The sequence below is a fragment of the Triturus cristatus genome, chromosome 3_2 (assembly GCF_964204655.1).
Source record: "Triturus cristatus chromosome 3_2, aTriCri1.1, whole genome shotgun sequence".
Lineage (NCBI taxonomy): Eukaryota > Metazoa > Chordata > Amphibia > Caudata > Salamandridae > Triturus > Triturus cristatus.
The window spans coordinates 14773754-14798353 of NC_140584.1; the positions used below are offsets into that span (position 1 = coordinate 14773754).

Below are 24600 nucleotides of genomic sequence, written 5' to 3' on the forward strand. Positions count from 1 at the left end.
CAAAGAGCAAGCACTTGACTCAGGAGCAGAGCTGGCTGATAAAAGCGTTGCCCGGTCTCATCCACAGGTTATAGGGAGTTAGCCCAATGTCTCTTGCGTGCTTGCTCTCCGTGACCTCTCTGAATGAGCTTACACACTGGGAAGAAGTCGAACTCCCAGTGGAATAGTTGCTGCTCTTTGAAATTGCATGGCAAGTTACCAATAAAGGTTTGTGTAGCATCTTTACAATATGTGATATGGTTTAAAGGTAACAATACAGAGGTCTACTAGTTCCCAAACCCATAGTAAGTAACTGGCTCAGCCCAGGTTTTTCCTTTGGATTCTGAGGGCTGTAGTTCTGATTTTATAATGTTAGCAACATAACTACAATACCCAAAATACTAAGAAAAAAAAACTGCACTAGATCAGGTACTCATGTACTCGTCTTGGAACGTGAGAGGTGCAAATGGAAAGCCAAACACCCTTAGACCAAGAGTGTCCAGTGCAGCTCCTGATCCATGCCAGATTCTCCATATAGGACACTTTTACATACAAGGAGCCATATTTAGGGGTCTATTAGGATGGAAAACCACCCTGACCGTCATGGAAGCGGTAAACAACCGCCCGCCGGTACCGTGGAAAAACCGGTAGGCATCTTAGGATCAACTGCCAAAAAACACAGACCGCGGCGGAATGGGGCCAAGAAAAACTGCCCATAGTGGGCGGAAATGGCCAAAATCCATCCGCGGCGGTCGGATTCGTGGCAGAAAAACACCAACCCGCCGCAAGTGTAGCTGAGACACCGCACGGGAAATTAGGATATCCCCGATGGTCCGCTGTTTCCGACCACCGCGGTTGCAAACAGTGATGAATGGGAGATCCGGGGGAAGAGCTGCAGCATAGCCACCGCTGTGGACGCTTCGTGAAAAATATGGCGGCCGAATGAGAAAACCCACAATAAGGCCACACAGTGCACAAAGCAAACTAGCCATGCCCCCCAAAAACACACCCCAATGTCACAACTACATGGCAAAAAGAAAAATATAAATCCCAGGACAACCCACGCAACACACCTGACAGCACTCCCCCATATGGACACACCCACATAGCTGAGTATAAAACCAGCCCCTTCCCTGATCAGAATCCTTTGCAATACTCCAGAAGTGAAGGGACATACACCCCAGCTGAAAGGAGAGGCAAAGAACACAACATCACTGACCACACCACATATAGCACCACCACCACTTCCACGCCTGCACTACTAACCCTCTGCACATCACACACCATACACATCACTACCACACCCACCACTCACACCCCTGTACCCACAACCACTTTGCACACCATGGCAAGACGTAAAATGCCCAAATTCACACTGAGTGAGTTGACAGTCATGGTAGATGAGATAGAGTGGAACCACAACTGTTTGGTAACCTGGTCCCACAGACACCATTAGCCACAAGAACACAAATGTCAGCAGGGATAGTCAAGAAGGTCAATGCAGTAGGCACCACCCCGCGATCAAAAAAGGAAATCATGAAGCGGTGGGATGACTTGAAGAGGGTTGTCAAAGAGAGGAGGAGCAAGAACCATGAGCTGGCTGACAGGACTGGCGGTGGCCCTCCCATTCCACCAAAACCATTCACTCCATAGGAGGAGAAGGTGCTTGCCATACTGCATCCAGAGAGTCTCACAGGAGTACCCGGGAGAGTGGAGGCTGGTAAGTACAAACAAATGACTACCACCACACTGCTATGTACTGTCTTGCTCAACTACAAAGCTACACCACCTAGGACAAATTCCATCCATCTGCACAACACACTCCCAAAACATGTCTGATAGATCCAACATTCACTCACTCCCATTCACCCCAAACATAGCTAGCAACATTACCATGGGGGCATGTGTACAGGCAGCCAGCACTACAACTCCCACCAGCCCCCCTTGTACCACAGTATCAGCAAGATGGAGCCCTCCCCTGCCCCACCCAGAAGCATGTGTCAGCCATTACATTACCCTCATCAAACTAACAGGTAGCTAGCCATCTTCCCTGGGAGGGTGTTTGTGAGTGGGAGGCCTGTACCACTATTCCCACCATGAACCCTGTCCCACACCTGAGCAGGATGGAACACTCACTCACACCCAAAAGCATGTGGCATCCATTGCATTGTTCACCTCTACATAACAGGTAGGTAGCCATCTTCCCTGGGAGGGTGTTTGTGGGGAGGCCTGCACCACTACTCCCACCATGCACCCTTGTCCCCCAGTACAGCAAGATTGAGCTCTTTATACCACCCAGATACATGTGGCATCTAATGGATCACTACAAACAAACTAACAGGTAGGTAGACATATTATTCTGTCTTGTGACACCACTGAGCAGGATGTAAGCCGCCACCACGCACACACAGATGTGTCACATAACAAAGCCAAATGTGAAAACATAACAGGTAAGTAGCCAGTACGTGCACCTAGCCATTCATCACAAAAAATGGTACCATATGACAACACCAGCCCTCTCATTTCACAAATATGCACACCAGTCCTATTGCCACACACAGTGTGCACACAGCTAAGCAAAGGAAACTGTCACACCAACCAAAGTGACACACCAATGCACATGTAGAAGAAAGTCTGTGCACAATCATGCATAGCACCGATTGATATGTGCAGTGCCATGGGGCCAGAGCAACAAGGACCATTTGAAAAATAAGAAAGCATGGTTAGTGGTACAAAGCCAGACATGCACATGACAAGACTAAGGTATGCAGGAGATGACAATGGCCAGTAATTGTACAGAATTAAGGCAACCAATCAACACAATAATAAATAATAATGTATATGCTGTCAAATTGAACCAAAGACAACAATAGTTATGACAAAAATACAAAATGAATTCTATTTAGAAAAGAAAAATCAGACATTGTAACATTCATACAAAAACGTGCATGTCCTACATACACACTTCCAAACATGCTTTCAATCATACAGAGACATTATATTTATTAACAGATTATACATAAATAACAAATAATGTTTTAGAAAGAGTTTCAATTAAAAACAATGTGGCACAAATTAGATTGACTAGAGTATTCTACGCGGGTTTCAGCACACCAAAGTGCCTTCGTCAGGAAAAAATGGCCACGGAGAAGGGACAATGTAAGTTCTTAAGTATTTTGGAGACCTAAATCGTGCGTCAAAGCATCAGCGATAATTCTGGTATCAGAACAGAATAAGCTTGAAGGTTTAAAATCAAAGGCAATTTGATAATCTCACTAGTTCTAGTGAGGCGAAATAACAGTGAAATCTCCAAACAGGATGGTAGTGGAATGCTGTGTGTCTCCGATATGGAGACCAATTATTGTAGAGTATCAAATGCATAGAAATGCGGGATATCACAAATCTTGAACAACGTGACAATGGCCAGTCCATGGCCAGATGTGACGTCTGCCAGGTCAGACAAATCAAAAAAGAGTCCTCACTGAAATAATATGTTGCGCTAGTCCCTAGATGTCAACATGTCCCTGTAATCACAAATTATGCACGTGGCGCATGGTATGTATTGACACCTCACACCATGGACAAGTAATGCATGTATCACAGCATCATGTCAGGAGGTACAGTAGTGCACATAGAAAACAATGTGATGATCTTTCAACTGTGAATGACACACAGCTAACACAAAGCTTGCGGGGTGCACTACAATGATCATTTCCCATCTGACCCACAGGTGACCAAGAACTGACTGCAGATGACAACACCAGCAACCTGCAGAGCCAGTCTCACCCCCCCCCCCCCCCCCCGGAACATCGACTCTCGGATGTTGACTCCCAGGATTCTTTGGACGAGGAGCCTGAAGCCGGCCCATCTGGTGTTCCAGGGCGCAACAGGTCCCAGGACCCCATTGTCAACCCCACCACATCTGCTGCTACAACAACCTTCATGCAGACCCCTGATGTTATGGCTGGTGCGTCCTCCACCACCATCACCACTACCAGAGCTGCCTGCAACACTCTCCCTGTCCCACAGAATGACCGCCCCACCCCACCGACTGAGGATGGCGGGGAGAGGATGCGGGTGCCGACAGTGAAGAGGCTACAGGTCCGTGGCAGCAGGGCAGGTGGGGGGGCAGGGTCACCCACAGATGACCAGAGCCTGGGACCGAATCCCTGGAGAAAATACAAAGAGTCCTTGGGACATATGAACGGGCCCATGGACAAATGGGCCGGTCAGAACAAGATTCCAGTGAGCTCCTCCTGCTAATGAGGTCCATGGACACCCGCATGGGACAAATTGTGGACCTCTTGGGCCAGCTAGTGGCCGTACTGAGGGACAGGCCTGCACCACAACCAACACCTCCGCCTCCCACTGGTGGTCCGCAGGATGACAGTTCACCATCCTCCCCTGCGGCCACAGAGGGGTGAGTCCTCAGACACCACTAGCCCCCCAACAGAGGCCCCGCCTGCCAAGCGGCGAAGAGGCCGTTCAAAGAAAACCCTGGGAGTATCTGTTGACAAAACACCTGCCAAACGCCAGTCACGGAGCCAGCCATGATGGCAACCCTCTTCCCCACTGCACTGACTTTTTGGACTGTCCTTCCCCACACTGTCTTGTGAATGGCATCTGTCTGTTGGACTGGGTCACCACATCTATGTGGTGACTACTCGATTATCTCATGTACCATAACTGTCAACTCACTGCTGCACTAATCACCTCACTGTAAATGTTCAACCCCCCTCACATGTCACCATTGCAAATAAACAACTCATTACACACATGTTGTAGTACCTGCTCTTTATTCCAGGATATACAGTCTTCCCCATGATTACAATGTACCAGGAGACTGGAGTGTATGTAGGCAAGGAGAGGTTGAAGGCACCTAGGAAAACACAATAGAACAACATTCACTAGTCTGGGTGTAGCATCACAGACATCACAGTACACTTCACAACAAGAGAATCCCACATGCACACATCACAATGGGCAACATGTGTCAACGTACACATCCTGTAGATGTTCCTAAATGAACTGTCCCAGAAACATTGTCAGCCACCACTGAGTCTACAACCGGCTGCTGCCACAAATCTCACATACACCTTCACAACAACAGCAACATCATCAGACAATGGGTACGTTGTACATTGCCGGTGATGAGCTGTTGATGCAGGTCAACACCTTCCTCCTCTCCACTGTCCTCATCACTAGACATGGGTTGGTTTGAATGCGGGGGCCTTGGGTCCACATCATCATCCAGGATCAGTGGAATCTCCTTGCGAATTGCTAGGTTGTGGAGCATGCAGCATGCCACTACAATCTGACACACCTTCCCAGGCGAGTACATCAGTGCATCCCCGGTCTTGTCCAGGCAGCGTAAATGTGACTTAAGCAAACCAAAAGTATGCTCCACCACACAACATGTCCTCCCATGGGCATCATTGTAGCGGACTTCAGCCGGGGTCCTGGGATTCCGCAGTGGGCTCAGCAACCAGGGACGGTTGGGATATGCAGAGTCACCTAGGTGTGACAAACACAAATAAACATTGCTTTGTCGCTGAGGCAGAGGGCAGCAGGTCACACACCCAGTACACCATATGACTAGGTATACTTACCCACAATCCATGAATGCTCAGGAAGCAGATTAGCCATCAGCTGGGGTACAATGCTGTTATGCAGGATGTATGAGTCATGGGCTGAGTCTGGGAATTTGGCATACACGTGTGAGATGATCATATCTGCCTGGCACACCACTTGCACATTTATGGAGTGGTAATGTTTACGGTTCCTGTAGATGTGCTCACGTGCCTGTGGTGGCACAAGCCCAACATGGGTGCAATGAATGGCACCAACAACATGGGGGATGTGTCCGAGGGGATAGAAATCTCCCTTCACAGCTGCCAATTCAGGCCCCCTGGGGAAATGGATATATCTGTCCTTGTAGATCATCATGGCGGACAGTACATCACGCAGCACCATGCTGAACATAGGTTGTGACATCCCACCTGCACTGGCAACCGTGTGCTGGAATGATCCAGTGGCAAAAAAATACAGGGCCGCCATAACCTTATACGTTGGGGTGAAAGCTCTTGGATATGGTCTGCGAGGCTGCAGGTGGGGCTCCAACATATCACAAAGGGTTTTAGGGTGGCTCTATCCAGACGGCATTTCTGGATGATCGCCTCATCCTCCATGTCTTCTAGCACTGTCAAGTGACAAAGCAGATTTGGCCTCCTCCTAGTTGAGATGAAAGTGGACACATGTCCATGCAATACATCATGAGATGAGCACAGCATCTTACGCTCTGGTTGACACAACGCCAACAATGACTGTCATCAAAATTGAGTTACAGACCAGCTTACATGTAGGGACACCTTCAGCTACACAAATGGCACACTTGTCAACTTACACAAAGCAAGTACCTCAAACACCACCTCGGTCAATGTGAATGCACATAGGGATATGGCCACATTTACCATGGGCAAGCCTGGGAGTATAGCATCCAGCATATGTGTAACAAATCAACCCCACTGTCTCATACCTGGCTGCTGTACCTGACACACCTTCATGCATCATTTGAACCTTGCACACATCAACAACACAATGACCACAGTCTGAGCAGAAAGGACGATTGTGTGCATGATCAGTCATAAGAGGACATGCAAAGAAAAACATGATTCATTGAGGCAAACATTGCTGTGATTGTCACTGCACTTCAACACATTGACATGTGTGCACATTGTAGAGTCCATAACACCACTGTCCTGTGTACAGGACCATCAATATCACAAGTGACATGTGAGGGAGTACATGCCAATCCACGAAATCACATAAAAAAACATGGCATGTGTACTCACCAGTGGAGTGAATGAAACATTGGCATTGTGTGCACAATGATGTGCCATTGACCATGTGGCCACTGTGCACTGTTGATGTTTGCCAGATGGCCATTGTGATTGTATGGCACCCAAATCGCGGTAGCTACCGCCTGGCCCCAGCGGCGTAACTAGCGACCCCCAGCAAAGTTCATCCGCGATTTCTTGCCCAATTGTAACAAACAACTCTTTGCCTGAACCTTTTTTGTTATGTATGTTTTTTCCCTATTTAAATGTACGGGTCACAGGCTTGTGTCCAACTTTGAGAATTTGTTCTGTATACTGCCGCTTAATTACTATATCAGTAAAAACCTATGACCACTGTCCGGCTGGACAAGTCTATGAAAATAAGCACTGATCGGGTCCTTATTTATCCCCTTCCCTATCTTACCTGCTCCTAGGGACCCTTGTTGTTTATAATTACATGATTCCCATGGTCCCAGGCCGACCGTATATGGGTGCTCTTGTTGTTGAATAATCATGTGAATGTATGGCACCCAAATCACGGTAGCTACCGCCTGGCCCCAGCGGTGTGTCACCAGCAAGTGCGGTAGTGATAGACATGGAGACATGCCCAAATGGCGGTTGGCATGCTCTGCCACCCAAATCGCGGTGCCTCATGTGAATGTATGGCACCCAAATGCAGTAGCTACCACCTGGCCCCAGCGGTGTGTCACCAGCAATCCCCATATACACAAGTGCGGTAGTGCTAGACATGGAGACATGCCCAAATGGCGGTTGGCATGCTCCGCCACCCAAATGGCGGTGCATCATGTGAATGCATGGCACACAAATTACGGTAACTACTACCTGGCCCCAGCAGTGTGTCACCGCCATGGAGCATGCCCTTACCACCCAATGGGAACCTTAATCGCGGTAGCATGATGCAATTTTGAAAATCGCGGTAGGTGTGCTCCACCACCGCGGAGCTGGTCATTGGATGCAATTGAAAGATGCACCATAGCGGTAGCGCCAGCCTGGCCCCTGCGGTGTGTCACCGCCATGGAGCATGCCCTTACAGCCAATGGGAACCTTAATCGCTGTAGCATGATGTAATTTTGAAAATCGCGGTAGGCGTGCTCCACCACCACGGAGCCGGTCATTGGATGCAATTGAAAGATGCACATTCGCGGTAGCGCCAGCCAGGCACCTGCGGTGTGTCACCGCCATGGAGCATGCCCTTACAGCCAATGGGAACCTTAATCGTGGAAGCATGATGTAATTTAGAAAATCGCGATAGGCGTGCTCCACCATTGGATGCAATTGAAAGATGCACCATCGTGGTAGCGCCCGCCTGGCCCCTGTGGTGTGTCACCGCCATGGAGCATACCCTTACAGCCAATGGGAACCTTAATTGCGGTGGCATGATGCAATTTTGAAAATCGCGGTAGGCATGCTCCTCTACCGCGGAGACGGTCATTGGATGCATTTGAAAAAGTCAGACATGGAACACCAATTGCTGCAGATTGGCACCTTTGAAACGACCCCAGGGGGCTATATATATGTGAGAGGGAGCCTCACATTTCCACTGCACCCAGAGCCTGCTGCCAGAGACCCCTCACCGGCTGCTGCCTCCAGGGACTGCTGCCAGAGACCCCTCACCTGCTGCTACCTCCATGGACTGCTGCCAGAGACCCCTAATCTGCTGCTGCCTCCAGGGACTGCTTCCAGAGACCCCTCACCTGCTGCTGCCTCCAGGGACTGCTGCTAGGGACCCCTCACCTGCTGCTGCCCCAGGGACTGCTGCCAGAGACCCCTCACCTACTGTTGCCTCCAGGGACTGCTGCCAGAGACCCCTCATCTGCAGCTGCCTGCAGGGACTGTTGACAGAGACTCCTCACCTGCTGCCTCCAGGGACTGCTGCCAGGGACCCATCACCTGCTGCTGCCCCCAGGGACTGCTGCCAGAGACCCCTCATCTGCTGCTGCCTCCAGCTACTGCTACCAGAGACCCCTCACCTGCTGCTGCCTCCAGGGACTGCTGCCAGAGACCCCTCACCACCCAATTCCGCCGCTGTTGTCTCATGTCCACAGTGATGGCAAGGACTGAAGATCCGTGCCAATCCATTCACAAGCAAGGAGCTGGAGGTCCTGGTGGACGAGGTGCTCACACAGTACCCAAGGCTATGTGGTACCCCAAATGTCCTGGTAAGTCCTCAACAGTGGGGGGGAGTGCAGGGGGGACACACATGTAGATAGACTGATACAGTATGTGCCTGAGAGTGTGGGGTTGTGTCATGCACTGCCTAACATGCTATCTCCAGGGGGAAGGTGTGTGTACCCTATGCCACAGGTTTCCCTGCCTGCACATGTATCTTTGAGCGACCTGTGTTGTGTTGTCAGCCATACAGTGACGCAGCAAGTTTATGCAGAAGTCAGGACAGTGATTGCTTGGCTGCATGGCTGTGTGTGCCCCTGTTGTCCATCTCAGTATGAGCCCAGCTGGCCTGCACAGTCCCCGCCCAAAAAGACAAGGACACATCACTTCACTTACAGAGTATTACATCAGTCTTTTCTCATTGCACTCCAGCTATGGGCCATCTCAGCACTGTAAATTGCACACAACCGGCCTTGTGAAAAGGATTTTGGATTTGTGAGATCATTTCCCTCAATGTGACATCCACGACTCAGTTATCTAATCACAGGGCGGGGACATTGAGGGCTGCGCAGTCTTGGACACAGTGAGTCTACCCCCATACACATGTTGAAATGTGATGTATGTCTTGCCCAACCTAAAAATGGACTGGAGATGTGGGCAGGCTACACGGGGGTTTCAGTGCTGGCATCCTGCATGTGTGCGAGATGTGCAGGGACTGTGTTCCCCCTCACACCTGTATGCAGATGTACCATGTGAGATGTATTGTTGTCTCTGTTAGACATATCTGTGGATTTGGGATGAGTTTGTATCATGCTACTGTACTGAGAGATGTAGGTACATAACACTGTGTCACTGATCATTTCCCCCTCTTGTCTCCCATGCCTGCAGCTCAAAGTACACCAGCATAAGGCTGTGTGGAGGGCCATTGCGGCCAAGGTGCGGGCTCTGGGTGCCTCAAATCGACGGCGCACCCACTGCCACAAGAGGTGGGACGACATCAGCCAGCTGGCAAAGAACGTGGTAGAGATGACCTTGGTTGCTGCTTCCTCATACTGGGCTGTTGGCACGGCACTGCATGACACCACTCATTGGCCGTATCTTGGCCATGACACAGCCTGAGCTGGGTGCACATTTGAAGGAGCATCAGCAGCAAGCCAGGGGTGAGCATTCTGGGAAGGGTGATTTTGGCTAGGAGTGGCTGCATGTGTACAGAGCCTGTGCCAGCGCTGGCCTATGTGATGTTGGTAGTGTGACGCAGTGGCTTGTAAGTGGCTGCTGACCTGGGTGCAGGTGTTATGCATTTGCCCTACCTGTACTAAGGTAATTTGAGTACTGTGCATTCCCATTGCATTCTGAGTCGTGGTCTTCAGGTATCGTCTGCATTGGGGTAGTCTGGGGAATCCCACGGGAGGGAACAGCAGTGTTTCCGATCTGAGTGTGCCTTCATCAATGTGTCTATTGCCTGCACTCAGATTTGGGAGGCTTAGACATCAGACACCAATGTGCACCAGTCGTTGGGCCCCAAAGTACAACATGGTGAGTGGCATGGGCTCATGGCCATTGTGGAATGTTATGTTGTAGTCTGTATCTGTGTTGTCCACTCCTGCTCCATCCAGATATGTCAGTGGCAACAAGTAGTGTGCCCCCATCATGGCCCTAGGTGTGCTCAGATCTATTTATGTGTCTGGTTGAACGGAGCCACTGGCAGGGTGTTGTGCTGTGTGGTCATCACATGGCTCACGTATGCCTGAATTTCCAGTTTCCATGCACTGTTTGAGTCAATATAGTGAGTTAGCACAATGGGATTGCACAGGGTGGTGTGCAACATGTAGATTTAGTTATCTTTTGTGATGCTTTGCTTGCATATGTTTGTTATGTTGCTGCCACTGAACTGACCCTACATCTCTCTCTCTCATGCAGCATTTCCTGTGGTCACGGAGGGACAGGAGACGGACACCAGTGGGGGTGAAACAAACACAACAGCTGCAAAGGAGCCCAGTGACATAGATGTCACCAGCGCCTCAGAGGGGAACAGGAGTCTGATGGAGGAATCCCATCCTGAGACTCAAAGTTCCACATCATCTGATGCCAGAGGTGATGCATCCATGTTGGCCCTCCTAGCCACTTCCTCGGGTGCTGCCTGTGTTCGCCCCAGTAAGAGGGGAAGAGTGTCCTTCACCCTGAGCTCCGCTGCTCCTGTCCCCCCTGCTGCCATCAGTGCTGAGTCTGTGGACCTTTTGCTTCAGCTGTGTGTAGGCCAGACAGCTCTCCTCAATGCTTTCATTGACCATGACAAATAATTGGCACAGGTGGTTGCTTTCATGGAGGGCATACATTCAGACGTGGGTGGACTGCACCGGACTGTCCAGGCTTTGTCCTCCACAGTGACGGCAGCCCTTCAACAGGCACATACTCACAGTCCAGCTCCGGTCCCTTTGTCCATCCCCCTGGCATTGGCCACGTCTGACGATAGTGACTGTTAGACTTGGGGGTCTCTAGTTGGCACAGGTATGCACTTGTGACAAATAGGGACCCTCGCCTCCAGTCAGGGTAAAGGGGTACACTCTTAAAATAACCCCTGCTCACCCCCTTGGTAGCTTGTCATGACCAGACAGGCTTATCTCAGAGGCAGTGTGTAAAGTATTTGTGAACACATACAGTAATCAAGTGACAACACTACAGATGGCCACCACACAGGCATTATATCAAAAATAAGTATTCTTTATATAGATTTACCACAAGACAATTAAACGACAAAAATACACAATACTGTTACTTTAGATGGTTGAATTTTGCTTAGTTCTCTTTAGTTCTTAAATGCAACACTTTAAGTCAATGTACCTTTTAGATGCGACACGCAGGGCAACGAAAGTGTTGCAACGATGTTGATGCGTTGAAGATTTTGGTGCAAAGAAATAAAGACGGGAAGATCTTCCAGATGTGGCAGGCTTCTGCGATGTTGCGAGAAGACTCTATTTGATGCATCAGCGGCGACACACTTTACGCGATGCGACGACAGCAGCCTTGGCGGCGACACTCCTCCGACATTTGCGAGACGCTTCCGCTCAATGCGACAGCTTGCAGCGGGGACACACTTTATGAGATGCGATGACAGCAGCTCCGACGGCGACACACTTCTCCGTGGATGCGAGACTCTTCTCTTGATGCGGTACAATGCGTCAGCTACGATGGTTGCGATGGTGACACGCTTCTTCGGCGTTGTGAGACACTTCCTTGATGATGCGAGACGCTTCCGCTCGATGGGACAGCTGCAGCGGCGACCCACTTTACGCGATGCAACAACAACAGCTCCGACAGCGGTACGCTTCTCCTTCTTGAGTCTCGCTTCCTGCTCCTTGCGACAAGCAGTCCCTCAGAAGGCCCAACAACAGCAGCAGGCAATCTCTTTTCCAAGCCCTTGGAGATCCTTCACAAGTTGAGCAAAAGTACACACAAAGTTCCTTTCTCCTCTCTTTGGCAGTAGGCAACCCCTGCAGGCCAATCCCCCAGTTTCAGGGATAGTCTCTCCTCAGTTTCTTCTTGGTTCCTCTCCTCAGCAGAGTTTCTTCTTGTTTCCCAAAGTGATCTAAATTCTTGGGATCAGGGTCACAATACTTGTACTCCAAAATCCTTTGTCCTCTGAGGGCAGAGGGGCCTTTGCCTTGTTCAAACCGGTTCTGGTCAGTCCTGGAGCACTTTGTTTACCTGACTCCTTCTTTCCTTTCAGAGTGCAGGGCAGAGACATCAGACGCACCACAGGAGGTGGAGCCAGCATTGTGGAAGGAAGGCACAGCCCTGTTCAGGTCCCAGGTGCAACTCCTCCCACCCATCTAGATGCAGATCTCTCTATTCACCACTGGGACACCTCACCCTGTCTCCTAGAATTCCCCAGCCCTGTCACTCAAACTCCAGACAGGAAATATACAGCCTAGCAGAGGCAGGTTTGAATGGTTAGACAAGAAAATACCTACTTTCTAAAAGTGGTATTTTGAAACACTGAATGTTAAAACCAACTTCACTAAAAGATGTATTTTATCATCCTGAGTTCAGGAACACTAAATTCGAATTTCTACCATGTTCCCTGAGTCAGTTAAGATTATAAGATGTAATAACCAAACTGCCCATTCTGGCCTATGGAGAACAGGTAGCCTTGCAATAGTGAAAACGAAAATGGTTGGAATTCACTATTAGAACATGCCACACACACCAGGGCATGTCCTACCTTATCCTTACAATGCACCCTGCCCTTGGGCCTACCATAGGGGTGTCTGATATGAAGAAAAGGGAAGGTTTAGTGACTGGCAAGTGGGTGTACTTGCCCAGCCAGCATGACAGTACCAGACTGCATGCAGGCTCTGCAATCGCAGACCTTAGACACACTTTTACAGGCTGCTCCTGTGGGTGGCACAACCAGTGCTGCAAGCCCACCAGCAGTATTTGGATTTACAAGCCCTGGGCACTCCTGGTGCGCTGTACTAGGGTCTGACAGGTAAACCAAACCAACCAATCATGGAATCACAAATTCATACATTAATTTACAATAGGGAGCACTTGCACTGTGGCACTGGACAGCAGTGGCATGGAGCCCTGAGCAACTAACACCAGCAAAAATACATGAGGCAACAGTACAAAATGGAAGAGAGACCCACGCCAAGGTGCCAGGTCTAACATGTGTCCCCTCCAGCTGAAATGTGGGGAGAACTACCCTACCGCCTGGGAGTTCTCATGGAGGGCATACATTCAGATGTGGGTGGACTGCACTGGACTGTCCAGTCTTTGTCCTCCACAGTGACGGCAGCCCTTCAACAGGCACATACTCACAGTCCAGCTCCGGTCCCTTTGTCCACCCCAATGGCATTGGCCACATCTGACGATAGTGACCATGCTCCACAGACCTCAAAGTCACGATACAGCATACAAAGCACACAGCAGCAACAACCCAAGCGGTCCCGGGCGCAGACACCATCCCCACAGAAGACCAAAGCCACCCCAAAGCACAAAGACAAAAGCCCGCCAGGCGACACCAGGGGCCAAAATGCAAAGAAGCAGACCTCAGGCTCACGTGCCTCAGAGGCATCCCCAGCCAAGGATTCTCCGGTCCCTAAAGCATCTCGCAAAGAGAAGCATACAGTTTCTGTGCCCACCGAGAAGGTGGTGCATGCCAAGGGTACACCTAGGAAGGGCTCCAAGGCAGATTCACCCACCACCCGACTCCCATTCCAGGCCCACTGAAGCAGGGGAAGGAGGGCACTAAAGGGGCAACACCTAGTAAACAGGGGATGAAGGGGCAAAGGCAAAGCCAGGCAAAGCGTTCCGCTGGATCTAGCACATCCCCAGAGGGAGTGCCAGCGTCTGCACCTGATGCAACTTTGGTTGTGAGTGTGCCTGTTGTGTCCACACCACTTCTAATTGATCCCAAGGCAGGGAAGCCAGTTAGGATCCCCAAGAAGTGGAAAGGCACCCCTCCACAATCTCCCAGCCACACTGTGTCTCACGTCTGCATGACTCCGCCTCCACGTGCTATTAAACCACCTGGTCCAAGCAGCCATCCGGCTTGCCAAGCCACTGATGGCTCTACCTCAGCTGGGCCACTCTCCCCGGTCAAGTGCTCCGACAGTCACCGACACACAGCCAGCTCCCAGTCTGCCTGACAGCCAAGTCTGAATGGTAGTCACCCTCACACACCTGTCTCTCACACAGGTGGGCCTGTACTGCACATTGCTACCCCCTGACTGTGTTGCTGACCATGGAAAGGTACAGTCACACACATTCCCTGTGCAACTTCTCATGGACATACTCGGCACTTCGTTTTGGCCACTGGCCTTGTTGCTCATTGCTCTGTTCAACTATTCCCTGTGCAGCTCTCATGGACATACTCTGCACCCTGAACTGGCCACTGACCTTGCTGTTTTGCCCTGGCCTGTGCAGCTTCTCATGGATATACTCTGCACCCTGAACTGGCCACTGGCCTTGCTGTTTTACCCTTGCCTATGCAGCTTCTCATGGACATACTCTGCACCCTGAACTGGCCACTGGCCTTGCTGTTTTGCCCTTACCTGTGCAGCTTCTCATGCACATGCACATACTCTGCATTTTGTGCCTTGCTCTTCTCTGCTCTTGGTGCCTATCTGTGCAATATGTGAATAAAGACAGTTGCTCCTGTTGTCGGTTTTGTCAGTGTCCTTACTGAATAAAGTTATTTTGCTGTGTGTATACGGTTTACTGTGCCACATGTTCTGTGTGCCACTTCAACAGCAATGTCTTGACTCACTTACTCTATTTTCTAAAGGGGAGACAGGGACTTCAGTTCTTCCTGACTCTGATACTTGTGGGGGCAATGATGTCAATTTTAAATGGAAAGCAGTTGTCATTTTCTTAATTTGTTCATGTTGGCTATATTGTACACATGTCAGGTTGGGGGGCACTGCCAGCACAGAGTGGGATTCTATCCACAGGATTGCAGGCAGGCTGGCCAGGGTCATCATGTATGTGTATTCTTCCTTTATGTGTGCCCAGTAGTGTATGTGTGTGGTCATCTTGTGATGGCCAGTCATCCTAGTCCCATGGCTTACTTTCAATGTGTGCTCTTGGGTTGTCAAGAGGTGTGCAGTGTGAAGGGGGTGACTTTGCCTGGAGTGTTGATGTGTGTGTGCCACTGCATTGTCAACAGCCATATGGATATGGTTGTATGCACATGTGAGTTGTATGTTGTGCACTGTGCAGTGTGTTGGTGTGTACTTGCAGTTCTGGCTGACTCCTACTTGTTGTTTTTGTCACTTGTGAGTATACAGAGTGTGTGACTGGCAAGTCAGTGTTGTGTTTTGTTGATCATCCATGTGTCTTGATACTGTTTGTGGTGACTGTCCAGACCTGCTGCTCCACACTGCCATTGTGATTGTGTTTTCCCATGCATTGCTGTCACATGGTGCCTTTTTGCCTCCAGTATGGCATGTTGTGTGTGGTGTCATACCATCCCCTATCTGTGCTTCAGATGCGTACCCATTGTGAGTCTGCACTCCCTATATTTGTGTATGGTACACTCCTGCCATGTCCCCTACTGACATGCAAAACACTTCACTTTGATGTCAGCTGTTCCCTTGGTTTACATGTGTGTTTGACTCCCCATCACTTCATTTGTGACACTGTGCTTTGTGGTGCAGTTCTTTGGCCAGGAGCAATGTGTCACTCAGGACATTTCCCCAATTGGTTATATGTGATGTTCTTGTGCTGTTTGGCAGTCATGGTTGCTCATATGCACTTCAACTGTGTGTGCTGCCCAGTCCTCTAGTCAAGTTGTTTCCACCTTTCTGTCCCAGACTTATGCATCTGTTGGTGTTGTGTTGAATGTATGTGTGTTAATTGTGGTACTGCTTCACTTCCTGGGTGTGATGTTGTCTTTGTGCTGTGCTGATTGGTGTTGTGTAGGTTAATGTTATGCCACTCATATCTGTGTGGGGCTGGTATGCTTGGTGTGCACACACTGCCTGTTATGCATGCAGTGCTGTGGGTGTATGTTGCCTTGGCATTGCATGGTGTGCATCCCCTGATGTCCTGCTGTGTTTGCTATGTGATTTTTATGCCTGTGCATCTGTTGTTTGTTTGATGTGGCTGTCTTTTTCTGTGATGGTGCACTTCTTGCCTGTGTTGTGGTATGTTGTGCATTGTTCCTGTCTGATGAGGTAGTACACTCCTGTTGTGTCTGTGCTCCCATTGCCTTTCCACAGTTTAGCTGCACATGGTATGTCTGTTTTTACGACATGTTCTTAAATGTGTTGTTTTTATGTAATTGTGTTTTTACAGTATTGTGCTTTTATGACATTACATGTCAAAATAAAGCTTGATTGATTGATTGATTGATTGATTGGTATGTCTGTTCTTGTTGTGGTTCTGTGTGTGTTTCTGTTGGGTTATGTGTTTGTTTGTTGTTTTTGTGCAGACATTTGTTCTGGCATCCCTGTGTGTGTGTGTGTGTGTGTGTGTGATGTTTGTGGCTACCCCCAGAGTGTGTGATTGTTTGTCTGTGTATTGACTGGAATATATTGCCACCCTTCAGTGTGTTTGACACTGGTGTTGTGTGCTGCTGGTGTGAGGGGGGTATGTGTGTAGATTCCTACTAGTGTTTGACAGTCCTGGAGTGTGTCAATGGGCCCTGTGTGTTGTGCTGCTGGCGTACTCCTGTGAAGTAGTTGTATACATGTGTGGCTGTTCACAGTTTGATTTCAGGGCCTTCCTTTCATCCTTGTGCCTATACATGGGTTGCCTTGCTGTCTCCCTGGTTTGTTGCACTGAGCTGTCTGTGGTTTGACTTCACTCACTGTGCCAGCCATGTGTGCTTTGATGGGCTGGGGGTGTTGTTCTATGTTCCTTGTCTTGCATGTGATGTACACATGCTTGTTGGTTGTCTCCTTGGCCTTCCATTTGGGTGCACCTCACTTTGGCTTTCCTATTTGTTGTGCTCCATTGCTGGTGGCATGTGGTGTGTGTATGTGTCTGTGTGTCAGTACGGGGTATGTCTGTGTTACTTGGCAGGCTGTGTGTCCAGTAGGATGTTTGTTCCTTGTATGTGTGTGTGTTCATTTAGTGCTTGTACTCATTTTTCATGCCATGAGTGTGGTGGTGTTGTGGTGTGTGTGTTGCCCTGGCCCTGTGCTTCTGTGCTATGTGTTCCTCTGCAGCCACTCCTGCTGTGGCTGTCTCCCTGGTTGTTTGGTGTGTGGTGCAGAGTGTGGATTCACCTGGCTTGTTGTTGTGCATGGGGTGCACAGGATGGGTACATGGCATGTGTCTTCAAAGGGTGCTAGTGTGTGGAGGGTGGAGATGTGGCCCTATGCCTGGCGCTGGCCCTGCCTTCTGCATTGTGCGCATGTATTCCCTTGTCTTCACGGCTGCGGTGACATGACCAGGACATTGCTGCATGATCGCAGAAAATGTGTGTCCTTGATGCGGAGGGGTGACTTGGTGGCAGGTGTGTCATGTGTGGGTACACTTGTGGATGTGTTCCTGTCCCCACCAGGGTGTCTGATGTGGATTTTGACCCTGTATCAGCCCATGAGTTGTGTGTTGTGGTTGTGTTATTGCATACCAGCTGCGGCGGTCCATGAGTTGCTGGTGATGTATCAGGTACAGCACCGGAAAAACGTGTAGGGCTGGGTCCATTGCGGTCGTGTCCGGGTGGTGTGGACCGGGACTCTGGTTTCGCGCTCCGCTGTCGAGCTTCCGCCGTTTTTGTTTGAGCGGTTTCTCCGCTGGGGTGAGACTGCTTGTTTGGGGCATCCTAATTTGTGAAGCGGGCGGACGTCATTCTGCACGGTGGTGAGTCTCTAGTGGCTCACACCGCCGCGGTAGCAGGCGCACTTTGATGGCGGTTTGCGTCGCACCACGGCGGACGGGAAATGGGCAATGTTTGGCCATACCAATATGGCAGGCGTGAGGTCCACTGCTCGCTGGCGGTAAAATGCATTTTTCCGCAGTACCACGGTGGTGCCTCCGCCCGCCATCCTAATAGGCCCCTAAGTCTCTTTTTTCAAGACAATGTGTGATTTATTCAGACAAAATCAGTAGTAAGTCATGAGTATTTAGTCACAATAACTCACAAAACTATCTGTGTAAATCATGAATCTAAATGAAATACATTTCCACAATTTTGTGTGATCCTGAGTATCTGTCAAGTGTCTTATCCCCCCTACCCTATGTTATACACCCCTTATTTATAATCACACCACAGCATTTTTAAATGGCAAGTCTTTAATAAATGTATTTCTTGTTACTTTCTTTGTTTTCAACATGTGTTAAATGTAAACCGTATAAACTCAATGAAAGGTTTAATAGGAACAAGTGGAGAAAGAATAACGGAATAATACAAGACTTTATTAATGCAGCTGTGAATCGTCATAGGTGAATCTGACATTGTTAACTATGTTTTTTTCTCAGAGCAGGAGACGAGTAAATAACAAGAGTTGTGGAAAATGTGCATATACCACCAAACTTGAGGACTGAAAACGTTTGCTGCCTTGAGAGTTGAAAAAAAACAGGATGAAAGTAAATGGTTGATATAGATCACACATGTAAACCCCTGAAGTTCTGTAAAAAGTTAACAAGCTGCAAAATGATTTTTTTTTGTACTCTGCTGTAATCACTGACGTTCGATCATTATACAAACATAGGAGTGGATCTCTGTGTCTGAAAGGTTAACAGCAGGTCCAGCAGATGGCAGCAGAATGCAAGGAAATACAAAGATGTACATGTTTATAAAAGACGCTCTGGACTCGGAGTCATTACAACCCCAGTCAAGAAAAAGCACGAATTGCTTTTGCCAAGTAAACCAACCAATTGCTGATTCTGATCTTGGTTATTCTTTGAATGTATTCAACCGGTGTACAAATAACAACAAGAGGAGGGCAGGGGGTGAAGGAGAGGGAAAACATGCAGCTGACAAGCAGGCTCACATAAATAGGTTCCACACAAGAGCACATGAAGACAGTAATTTGCGAAGAGAACTGATAAGAGGCCCTTTTTATTACTATATATTATATACAATAGATTTCACAAGCACAGCGCAAGTGATGTGCAGGCAAAACCCAAACAAGCATCTGCAATGCAATCGGTCTGCCTTTGGAACCTTAAAAGTATTTAGTCATGCAGCACGACTGAAACAGACCAATGAAAGCAGTGGGTGCGCTGTAAGCTCAAAACTAATAACCATATTGGAGACTGGGGACTGCAATATTGAAAATACCGTACCTATGTCATAAACGATTTTAGGGAGAAAAAACTCTTCATGTTTTGTAATGTAAAAATCAAATAATAAAATAAATAAATGTGTTACTCTTTGGGATTAATATTTTATGTTACACTGTTTTCATCCTCTCTTGTTATACTATGTCAACTGTGAATCTTTCTATGAATGATATCAACTGTGAATTCTTCTATCAATGGTTTGTGTTGTAAAGCGTTCTGATACCCTCAGGTCTAGCCGGCGCTGTATAAAACACTCAAAAAAATATATAGGCATATACTAAATAAGTGCAAAAAGACCACCTGAGAACATTAAGGTCTATGGCCCGGGAACATGTTTAGAGTAACAAAATGTGGGAACCCCCATCTGACCTTATACTTTAACCATTATGCCTGGTCAATTAATCATTCTGGTGCAAGAGGTTCAGTGACTACTCAAATCAGTATTAACACATGTTTATTTTTATCACGTCTCATATAACATTAAATTGTAATTTATAATATATTCATTTAGTATGTAGGGCTGGAAATGTACCTCTGAATATCAAAATTGTTAAAAGTCATACACAAGTATATACACAGCATTAGTTTCCCAGTCTTAAAAACATACCAATCACTTATTCAATGATCACCATTCTGACGAAAGAATATATGCAAGGAAATTCTACCAATACAAGTTTGGTTCAGGTGTAACTATTACATAGTAGCATCATTAGTCTACTATGTCATGGATTTCAAAATTCTCTATTAATACAATAGATTTGACAATTAGCAGTATTATATAGTGTTAGAATTCACTTCATTTGACATAAATGGTTCTTCATTTGATTAATACTGTTTTAAACTGTGGCTCCAAAACTCATCCTCAGCAGGCGTTTTGGCGTTCCACCTTCTTCAGGAGTGCCACAAGCCGCATATAGCACTTTAAGCCTGTGAACCTATAATATAAAGATACTGAGCCAAGCATTGCACCAGGGCACTAACAATGAAGTGCGACTAAATAAAAACAGTTTCTTCAGCCACAAAGTCCCCTGAGAGAGTGAAGTTCCATCACCAAAACAGAAAAGTGTTGTGTGTCCTTAATAATCCCAGTATTGAGCATAAATCCAAGTCATAGCCAAGGACGGCGATATCAATTAGTGCCCATTTGGACTTCAGAGTAAAGTAAGGATATAAAATAAAAGAGAGTGTTCCCGAAAACAAAAGGCATGCTCAATTCATTAGTGAAGGACTTACACACTAGTAGCTCAGACACTAGCATGAATACAAATTCCACTTCCAAGATGACCAGAGACACAAGAGAAGAACAATCAAATGTCATCAATAACCAAGCACAATAGGCAAATGGTTCCTCAATAGAGAATATATATGGACAAGTTTTTCCTTGCGGATTATATATGGACAGTCAGAGGTCTTTCGTCTGCTCCAGGGTTGGCATAGGAGTTGTTACTTATACTTTGTTATGATGAGAATGTTCCATGTCCAACCTCTGCCTTAAATACGGCCTGAGTCAAGCATGGGATAAAAGTAATGCTACTTGGGTCAGAAACCTCTTGACTGGCATGGAGATCATAGTGCCACTACTTGGAATATCGCACAACTTCCACGAAATAAGTCAGTTAGATAAACTAATTATTGAACAGCCTGATGAAACAACAGCTTTCTTAGGCAATATTACAAAAAGATTAAAGCAATAAGGATAGCAGCTATTCAGGATAATACTAGTTTTTTTGCTGCACAATCATGAAGGAGTATGTAAGGGATTTGGGCAGGAAAGTAATACCTACATACCTCACAATATGGACAACATCCAACACACAATAAAATAGAAAACATTTCATAGGTACGGAGGCACAGGACAAAGGAAAGACTGTTGGGGGTTGCTGAGTTGGAAGGGGTAGCACCTGGTTGTTATGTACAGGCACTGATGTGAAGGGTGTTAGAAGTGTGACTCCTCCTCCCTTGCGGGTGATGGTTGATGCTAGTGGGGGGAGGGGAGAACCAATAAAAAGACTCTGGAGCCGAGCCTCGTCGTTCGATAGTGCACCACATGCAGTGTGTCCGAGTGATTATTACAGATAGCCTGCTTTCACCAGGCCTAGGCCTCAAGAGCACCCAACAACTGACGATGAGAGTGGTCGAGCCCTGGTGCCCAACCATGTCCTCCTACCAGGCCTTCTGTCCCGTGGTTGCTGTCACTGTTGTACTGCAAGTCTCGTGGAGGGCCTCCCCCACTAGTCCCCTTCTGTCGGCTGAGCTGTCTTTCCTGATGTCGGCTGCGGAGTGACTCTGCTGAGACCGCCACCCTCCGATTGGCTGCAGGTGAGGCCGCTGCCAATGCACCTTGCCCTCTACTGTTGCCGTGAGCATCTTCCCTGACTCGCTGCACCCGTTCCAAGTTCCCGTAGCTATGGGCGTGGCTGTAATCTGCCATATAGCACGCAGGCCTCTCCCTGCTCCGAGCGACATCCTGCCAGCTGCCCTGGAGGTGAGCCCCTCGTGTGAACTTGTTCTCTGCCCGCCAGCAGCGAGGCCAGGTCTATGCATTTCTCTGCTGCTTCCATGGGAATTTCCCCATTTAAAGATTTATAAAGGGGCTTACAACAAAAAATTATAATAATAAAGCAAAAACGAAAGTAAAGGACACCTAGGAAAAATTTAATGAAAACAAGAATTTGCAATGCAATAGGACTCACATTTCTGCGAGACCTATTGCATTGGAAACTGAAGTGCGGGCGGAGGGCAGGGAGCGAGAAGGTCACGAACAACGAGAGTGGGGGGGGGGTGAGAACGCATGGACTGTGGGAGGGGGCGGGTTAGGGAGAAGCCATGGGAAGAAAATAGTTACCGTGCAGCACTCGAAGTAAAGGGGCCAGTAACTTTGGAAAGATACAACTGACGACATGGTCATCATGAGGAGGGACTAACAAGCCTAAAACCAATTGGAAGGCAGCATTTAGGACCTAAGCCAATGAAAAAAATGGGCGGAGAGTGGGTGGAGCTTCCACAAAGCTTCCACACTAAACTGAATACTGCATGCCTCACAAAGTGACCAGCGCATGCGCTGCAACGCTAGACTCAACCTAAAAAGGAATCGTTGCTTTGCACCCATCTTAGGCCTGTTTGCTTGTGCAGGAGGGGGGGGGGGGGTGAGGGGGTGGTCTGTTTTCATTTGACTGACTTTGAGCAGCACTTCATTTAACCCAAAAAGTAAAGGTTGGAGACTTTTCTTGTACTTGCTGTCCTTTAGCCATCATTAGATTATTGATCATGGAGCCATAAAGTGCACACTAGCCCCAGACGTAATTGGTGTCAATCAAGGTGAAGCAATAACTAGTTGCTGTCTGCAGGCATACAAAACTAGAAGTTCTGATCGACATGGTACAGATTGATCAACAGGCAAAGCAAGGGCACTAATGCATGCAAGTAAAATACCCCTGACCCTTCTTTCTCAGGCAGGATAGTGAGAGGGCACAACTGGGGTGCAGTAGTCCTCTCACAATACTGGGCCCTCGTGCCACTGCACCTACTGCACTATTCTAGTCAAGAGAAATTATTTTATTTCCAAGAAATACATTATTACAGAAATATAACACATTTTCCAATTCATTAATATAATACATTTAGAAATATAATAAAATCTCCTATAAATAGGAGTAAGATACGTCAATTCAACTAGCACTTAACACAGTCCTTAAAAGAAATATAAATCAGTTTATAAAAAACCTTCTCAACTAAAGTGCATCTTAAGAGGATCTGCAAATTATATTATATGTATATATATTATATTATACTATACATATCAAATTATTTAGGAGTGCATTGGATTAACCTATTAAATACAAAACTAGCTTCAATTGCTTAGGTAAGAAAAGTGCATCGAACAAGGGCCCACATAGCATAAACCGGCGAGTGGAAAATCCATATTTAAAACACCTTTTAAAAGTACATCTTAGGTAAATCTAAAGCAGAGCAGTTTCATAAGCATACATTTCAGATTTAAGAACAATTGGCCCTACAACTAATAAAGTGCATTGTGCAAGGCCATAATTACCAACATCTTAAACCTGTCGAGCCTTACTTAAGAACACTATTTATCCATATTCAAGGACGATTTCATACCCAGGGTATCCTCCTAATTTAGTCTGCCTCTTCCCCTTTAATTCAAAGATCATCCTTATTCCCTAGGACAGGAGTTAAACGCTATTCTAGGGCAGTTCAGGAGGGAAAAGCCTACTATAAAATGTTACAATGTTGGGCAAATATTGCCTGATGGCAATAGCTACATCTTGATGTCTCAAACTACATGCCAAATTTAACCCCATTTCTCCCTGCTGTATTCCATATTTTTTTAACTGATTGCAGGATCTTCTTCATTTCCTTGATGAAATATATGCAATCCACCAGTAGGTGACTAACTGAATACCTTTTATGTGGCTTAGCTCAAGCAAAGGTATCAAACGATAGTTGGCTGGTTTGTCAATTTTGCCTTTTTTATAAAGAGGCTTCACTACAGCTCCCTTCCATGAAAAAGGATAACTGTAGATTTTACCCACTTGAAGAGCCCACTCAAGATTAGGCCCCACCTCCTGGTGTCCTTCTTAAAGATAACACATGGAAGGCCATCTGGACCTCCAGCCCTAGATTTCATCTTCCTGTGTCACCTTGCGCCACAGGTGTATCATGTTGCATAACACACCATCAGCCCAACCTGCATGGCAATTTTTACAATGGCACAGACAGGCACCCTGTGTGGTTTTTCATCTACTTGTATATATTGCCACTTCTCACGCAACACTTTGCATGTTGGGGTGGGACATGGATGTTGATGTGGCTTTGCAAAACAACACACATGTCCACTATTGCATTTCCACATTTACAAGCAATCATACATGCGGGAATACATGAGACTGCTACGCCA

General features: G+C 47.6%; 1 long non-coding RNA gene across 1 annotated transcript in view; it reads right to left on the reverse strand.

Moving 5' to 3' along the window:
• LOC146856692 (uncharacterized) overlaps window positions 1-22542 on the reverse strand; it is a 49118-nt gene extending 26576 nt beyond the window's left edge. Inside the window, exons 1-2 of the long non-coding RNA XR_014979489.1 lie at window positions 22528-22542; window positions 4768-4858 (exon numbers count right to left, since the gene is read on the reverse strand). This is a non-coding gene — a long non-coding RNA (uncharacterized LOC146856692). The remainder of the gene's footprint in view (window positions 1-4767; window positions 4859-22527) is intronic.
• Window positions 22543-24600: the final 2058 nt, after the last annotated feature.